This window comes from Bombus affinis, unplaced genomic scaffold, assembly GCF_024516045.1.
Source record: "Bombus affinis isolate iyBomAffi1 unplaced genomic scaffold, iyBomAffi1.2 ctg00000504.1, whole genome shotgun sequence".
In the NCBI taxonomy this organism is placed as follows: domain Eukaryota; kingdom Metazoa; phylum Arthropoda; class Insecta; order Hymenoptera; family Apidae; genus Bombus; species Bombus affinis.
The window spans coordinates 1-7,500 of record NW_026109148.1 but is presented as its reverse complement, the minus strand read 5'-3'; the positions used below and the strand labels follow the sequence as shown (position 1 = coordinate 7,500).

General features: G+C 47.4%; 2 non-coding genes across 2 annotated transcripts; both read right to left on the bottom strand.

Annotated features, from left to right (window-relative positions):
- Positions 1 to 1,602: 1,602 nt before the first annotated feature.
- Positions 1,603 to 1,757, bottom strand: LOC126928041 (5.8S ribosomal RNA). The gene has a single exon (XR_007716209.1). It is a non-coding gene; the product is annotated as a 5.8S ribosomal RNA (ribosomal RNA).
- A 2,089-nt stretch (positions 1,758 to 3,846) lies between these two features.
- On the bottom strand, positions 3,847 to 5,768 carry LOC126928049 (small subunit ribosomal RNA). The gene has a single exon (XR_007716213.1). It is a non-coding gene; the product is annotated as a small subunit ribosomal RNA (ribosomal RNA).
- Positions 5,769 to 7,500: the final 1,732 nt, after the last annotated feature.

Below are 7,500 nucleotides of genomic sequence, written 5' to 3'. Positions count from 1 at the left end.
GACGAAAACGCACGGGAACGCACGCAAGTGGAAAAGCGAGCGAGACGTACACTGTGGTGTGTTCGGGGACTGGACGACCGTCGACGTTAGGATGCGCGGTCCAGCGATAGACGCCGAAAAGGCATGGGATGACCAACACTCTCTGTTTTTCGAGTACTTGTAGCGCCGAATTGCCTTAAAAAAAAATCACACGCGCGCACGACTATCACGTCGTACGCGCGTGTATACCTCGTCTTTAATTAAATCAAAGTTTCACTCCAGCCTCGCCAAAGGGGATCGTCTTCTTCCTCGTCTACGATCTCTTCTCCTGTACGTGTCCAGAGATTCTCTCTGGCATGACGACGACGACCATCCAACGACTTTGTAACGGACTCTCGTGCGCATCTTCGTCAGGTACGGAAACGTTGCGCAACACCTCGAGCTTGGTAAAACACCCGTAGCCGATCATAGACACGCGCTAGTTCGCACACGATTTCTACGATTTCCGACGAACGTGGCTTTGGGCCAGGGCCGGCGGGCAGAGAGATACGCGAACGACGGGGAAAATTCGTCCCGATACAAGTAACGCGTACTCTCCGATCTCCGCGCAACGCCTGGGGATCATCTCCCTAAGTCATCAGCGCTCGAAGAAATCACGTGTGCGTTCCCGGATCTACGGCTCTCTTTCGGGGATAAATTACAAGCACAGAGTATGTTAAACGCAACGACGACCCATCGATGCGACGGTCCTCGTCGTTGTCAGTCGCTCGCGCAGAGTATATCTCTACGCACGAAGAGACGGAGTGGGCATTAGATCCCTGGGGCTATTCGAGTAAAACGTCTTAAGAAAAGACGGTTGTACGGCAAAATTCCGCACCGTTACCAAGTTTACTTTTATCTGAGGCTGTTCTCCTTCTCTCCTCTCTCGACCGAGTTCCCATATTTGCTTTCTCTCAGTCTCGCCAAAATAATATTCATTTAAGACGACGTCGGGGGCGCGGACATCGTGCTCATCGAAAACCTGCAAACGTATGCAAATCTGCTGATATGAAAAAAAAATCGGTCACGAGGACAACACTACGTATATATATATATATATATATATATATATAATATATTCGATAACCGACACGAAGCGGTGCATAAGCGGGCGGTCGTACGAAAGGACGACTCACGACGCCGCTAGCACTCACGCAGGTCCGTGACGGTTCTCTCCGCTCTTATTCGTATCCTTCTTCGTGCGCTTCCTCCGACTCTGAAACGTTCTACGTATCGTAAGAACGACGGCGGGTTGTCGAAGGCACCAAGGGACAGAGAGAGACAGAGGTAGAGTTTCGTAGTGTCTCCCGTGAACACGATAGTTTATATATCGAGCATGCGTACGAATTGCACGGTCTCGACACGACCGCGACGAACGCCGACGAGCGTCCAACAATCGCTCGTACGTCGCGTACGTTCTCTCGCGTCCGCTCTTGTTCGTATCCTTCTTCGTGCGCTTCCTCCGACTCTGAAACGTTCTACGTATCGTAAGAACGACGGCGGGTTGTCGAAGGCACCAAGGGACAGAGAGAGACAGATAGAGAGGAACGACACGCAACGCAAGCAGTCTTAGGTTTACGTGAGCAACCCTCAGCCAGGCGTGGTCCAGGAATTGTATCCGTGGACCGCAATGTGCGTTCGAAATGTCGATGTTCATGTGTCCTGCAGTTCACACGTTGACGCGCAATTAGCTGCGTTCTTCATCGACCCACGAGCCAAGTGATCCACCGTTCAGGGTAATCTTTTCATATATTTTTTAAAACTCTTGTACTCCATGTACTCTTAATACTCGGTTCGAGCGAAGCCGAGATCCGACACGACCGACCAACGGGAATCGGACGCGCAGAAGTCGCCGGAAGATCGACGACACGAAAACGTTCGAAAATGAAATCCGACGAACGCGCGAAGATACGCGCGTCCGCCGGCCGGGCGAAAAGTACATTATGATATATAACAACCATCGAGATCGAAGCTCCGTTCGTCAGGAAACGACGGGGATATAACACCCGATTCTGAATCCTCTGTGCAGCACACGATCTCGCGAAGAAATACGCACGGTGGCTAGCCCATATATATATATATGTGTGTGTGTGTATATATAATACGATATGCATTCCTCTCGTCCAATTATTCAAGAAAAAGAGCGTGCGCCTCCATCGTTCGGGTGATGTAAAGATTCGATGGGACTCGCGCGACCCTCGGCCTCGAGCGGTCTTTCCTCCCAATATCCAGAAGCCGAGCTTTGAAAAAACTCTAGCGACGGCACGGGTGTCCGACTCACGACATCGAGGCTTCGAAGTCGGCGATCTCCTCCGAACGGATGGCGATCGCGACGACTCAAAGCGTGAAAAATCGACGAAAGAGAACACATCTCCGTTCAGGTGATTGTTTTTTTTAAAAAATAAAAAAATTCGATGGGACTCGCATCCATCTACCTCGCGCGGTCTTTCTTCCCAATATCCAGAAGCCGAGCTTTGAAAAAACTTCAGCGACGGCACGGGTGTCCGACTCACGACAACGAGGATAGACAGCCTGCGGTCCCCTCTGAACGGGTTATATGCGACGAACTAGACGAAACTTTAGTCGTTCAGGTGGTATAAAAAAAAAAAATTCGATGGGACGCACGCGCAGCCGTCGTCCTCGAGCGGTCTTTCTTCCCAATATCCAGAAGCCGAGCTTTGAAAAAACTCTAGCGACGGCACGGGTGTCCGACTCACGACATCGAGGGTAGACAGCCTGCGGTCCCCTCTGAACCAACTTCGGCTAGACTAGTTACGAATCGTTGCTACGCATCGTCATCATAGTCATCGTCATCATCATCATTATCATAGCGGGCCAACATCCACGCAATGCGTTTTCGTTCTAGGTTACCCGATCCACGAGTATGTTACAAGTGGTTTCGTTATTTCGAACAAAACGACATACGAAGAACACACGCCCTATGGGTAGGAAGCACGTTTCGAGAACGACCGAGAGCGGTGAAAGAGACGAAAGGTCGACGCGCATAAGGTATCCATGGATCTTCGAAGAGAACCTTCGAAGATATGTCGGTATCCTTTCTACATGCGCGACTCGCTACTCGTACTTTCGCTCTCGTCGACTCGTTTTAGTCGCTTCGTTCGATCCCAAAGAGGAGTCTTCGATGTCCCGTTGCTAGGAGGAGAGCAAACGCAACACAGACCACGAAACATAGAAGAGAATAGGCGAGCATGATCTCTCCGACACGAGGCACTTTAGAGATTTTGTTATTCGTTTGTACGGTCTCCACGACGCAAAAAAAAAAATACGAGATCGTGGCGGCGGGTCTTTCTGTATACGGCCTCACGCAAGCGCCTCGATCTCATTTCTCTTTACGGGTGGTTTCCATTCGTAATTTTTCGTTCGATATTCGTGTCAAAGTTTAATTTTCGAAAGCTCAAGTTCCCATTTATAGTTTTATTATAAAATCATAATATTCGCAGACGGCGGGTCTTTCTGTGTACGACCTCACGCAGGCGCCTCGAATTCGTTTATGTATGTATATATATATATATATATATATATATGTATCTCTTCATCCCGATGATCGAGAGAGAGTGCCACCTTCTCTTCATATAGTTTCGTAGCTGGAGGGTCGTCTCCTCCTTATGTCTTTTCATCATTTTGCCAACGGAGTAAGCCACGCTCCGGGCGAATTTAACTGTTCTTTGTTAAAGTATATAGCTTGTTGATACGTCGTATATACTTTGGTTCGTCGATATAGGAGGAGTACGGCTCCTTACCGACTTATACAGTTTCGTATTTTTCAAGTGTTCAAGTCAAATTCTTTAAGTTTTTGTGTTATATCGTTAATGATCCTTCCGCAGGTTCACCTACGGAAACCTTGTTACGACTTTTACTTCCTCTAAATGATCAAGTTTGGTCATCTTCCCGGTAACATCGGCAATGCTTATCACATTGGCCGCGCACCAGTCCGAAGACCTCACTAAATCATTCAATCGGTAGTAGCGACGGGCGGTGTGTACAAAGGGCAGGGACGTAATCAACGCGAGCTTATGACTCGCGCTTACTGGGAATTCCTCGTTCATGGGGAATAATTGCAAGCCCCAATCCCTAGCACGAAGGAGGTTCAGCGGGTTACCCGGGCCTTTCGGCCAGGGAAAACACGCTGATTCCTTCAGTGTAGCGCGCGTGCGGCCCAGAACATCTAAGGGCATCACAGACCTGTTATTGCTCAATCTCGTGCGGCTAGAAGCCGCCTGTTCCTCTAAGAAGATTTGTTTGTACGTTGGTAGTAAAAACCCACCGACCGAAGCCGGGGGCCTTCGAGATACCATAAGTTACGTCTATTTAGCAGGCTAGAGTCTCGTTCGTTATCGGAATTAACCAGACAAATCGCTCCACCAACTAAGAACGGCCATGCACCACCACCCACCGAATCAAGAAAGAGCTATCAATCTGTCAATCCTTCCGGTGTCCGGGCCTGGTGAGGTTTCCCGTGTTGAGTCAAATTAAGCCGCAGGCTCCACTCCTGGTGGTGCCCTTCCGTCAATTCCTTTAAGTTTCAGCTTTGCAACCATACTTCCCCCGGAACCCAAAAGCTTTGGTTTCCCGGAAGCTGCCCGCCGAGTCATCGGAGGAACTTCGGCGGATCGCTGGCTGGCATCGTTTATGGTTAGAACTAGGGCGGTATCTGATCGCCTTCGAACCTCTAACTTTCGTTCTTGATTAATGAAAACATTTTTGGCAAATGCTTTCGCTTCTGTCCGTCTTGCGACGATCCAAGAATTTCACCTCTAACGTCGCAATACGAATGCCCCCATCTGTCCCTATTAATCATTACCTCGGGGCTCCGAAAACCAACAAAATAGAACCGAGGTCCTATTCCATTATTCCATGCACACAGTATTCAGGCGAAGGTAGCCTGCTTTAAGCACTCTAATTTGTTCAAAGTAAACGTATCGGCCCACCTCGACACTCAGTGAAGAGCACCGCGATGGGATATTAGTTGGACCGCCCGCGAGGAGCTAAGCCCACCGATAGGACGTACCACATAATGCCAGTTAAACACCGCGAGCGGTGAACCGACACTGTGACACACAGATTCAACTACGAGCTTTTTAACCGCAACAACTTTAATATACGCTATTGGAGCTGGAATTACCGCGGCTGCTGGCACCAGACTTGCCCTCCAATTGGTCCTCGTTAAAGGATTTAAAGTGTACTCATTCCGATTACGGGCCTCGGATGAGTCCCGTATCGTTATTTTTCGTCACTACCTCCCCGTGCCGGGAGTGGGTAATTTGCGCGCCTGCTGCCTTCCTTGGATGTGGTAGCTGTTTCTCAGGCTCCCTCTCCGGAATCGAACCCTGATTCCCCGTTACCCGTTACAACCATGGTAGGCGCAGAACCTACCATCGACAGTTGATAAGGCAGACATTTGAAAGATGCGTCGCCGGTGCTAGATGACCATGCGATCAGCACAAAGTTATTCAGAGTCACCAAAACAAACGATGGACGGACAGACGAGCCATCCGCCACCGATTGGTTTTGATCTAATAAAAGCATTCCTACCATCTCTGGTCGGAATCTGTTTGCATGTATTAGCTCTAGAATTACCACAGTTATCCAAGTAAATGTAGGTATGATCTAAGAAACCATAACTGATTTAATGAGCCATTCGCGGTTTCACCTTAATGCGGCATGTACTGAGACATGCATGGCTTAATCTTTGAGACAAGCATATGACTACTGGCAGGATCAACCAGGGATCTTATAATATATTCCCAAAAACCAGCATTTTCGTTTAAAAGTTCTCTCTGTGTCGTAGGTGGGACGTAAGCACCGTACGACGAGACTTTTCATTTTATATATATATGTAATATGACTTAGAGAGCAACGTTCCATGGTTCAGTAACAACGTCACTCAGCCACTTTAATTCTCCTCCTCTCTCACCATCATATATCGATACAAAGATTCATACTTCACAGAATTATTTCTGTTTGTAACTTTTCTCCTCCAACTTCTCTCGTAGAATATAACTTAGCGGTAAAGCACGTATACGCATGCTGGACATACCGTAAGAATATTCTTTTATAAGCTTCAACACCTCTGTAGAGACGCGTTACCAGAAGATAACGCACTCTACAGAACGCCAAAAGGACCATCGTGCAGCTACAAATAGCTTACAACCGATGGTCTCTGCAAGAATGGCTACTCCGTAAGTACAAGCACACACGCATCCAACTTTTGTCAAATACGTGCACACAGGTCACCAGCTTCCCGACTAAGGGGAAGCTTGCCACGTTAACGGTCATTACGTCCTAGACTTCGACCCGCGGCGCAGCAGTGTAGAGAAAAAAACCAGTACGAGAACGGAGGAACAGTCGAGAAATAGCGTAAAATACACTAAGACTCGAGGAGCGGTGACTGAATTCTCAACCGAGGCCGTAGAATAGCCACGCGCCCAGCGCTGTTCCGACCGAACCGTCCGGCTCGACGCTTCTCTTATAGATACCAAGGGGCCGGCCGGAAGGCCGGCGCCGGTCGGGCTAGCGGCCGCGCGCTTATGGTGCAAAACCTCCGTAGCAACGTACCGTTCGGAAGGGACGCTGGAACTTAGTCGCTCGCACGTTCAATAACTACTATATAAAGGCGATATCCAACCATCGAAATATTTTACCACAAGCATTATTAACATATTATAAATGCATTTTTACCAAAAAATTAATTTTTTTTTTCACCGAAAAATTGCATCAGTAAACATACAGTTTTATCGACTATGGACGAAAAATAACTTTATAATCGATTAAAACACGTTAAAATAACACGAAATATGTAAAAAGATATATACCTTGTAACATTAATTAACGAAAAAATTGCAAAAATATCCCAGTCGTATCAGTCCGACGGAAGCTAATTTTTCAAAAAATTCGACAAAAATGTTTAATCCGATTGTATTTAATAGAGATATAACGATCCCTGTCAAAAAAATTATACCTTATAACGCTTTTTAACGAAATAACTCGAAATAACCATTTCGGACTTTTCGCACCGGCCGAACTTCTTCAAAGTCCCAACGTCCCGTCGCATAGTTCCGTTTCTAGAAAACGTTCCAGCGACCAAATAAACGCTTAATCCCGACGTAAAACGTCGAGATACGTCCATTTATGCAAATATATTCCTACCTTGTAACACTTTTAAGCGAGATAACTCGAAAAAACCTTTTCGGTCTTTTCGCACCGGCCGAACTTCTTCAAAGTCCCAACGTCCCGTCGCATAGTTCCGTTTCTAGAAAACGTTCCACCGACCAAATAAACGCTTAATCCCGACGTAAAACGTCGAGATACGTCCATTTATGCAAAAATATTCCTACCTTGTAACACTTTTAAGCGAGATAACTCGAAAAAAACCTTTTCGGTCTTTTCGCACCGGCCGAACTTCTTCAAAGTCCCAACGTCCCGTCGCATAGTTCCGTTTCTAGAAAACGTTCCAGCGACCAA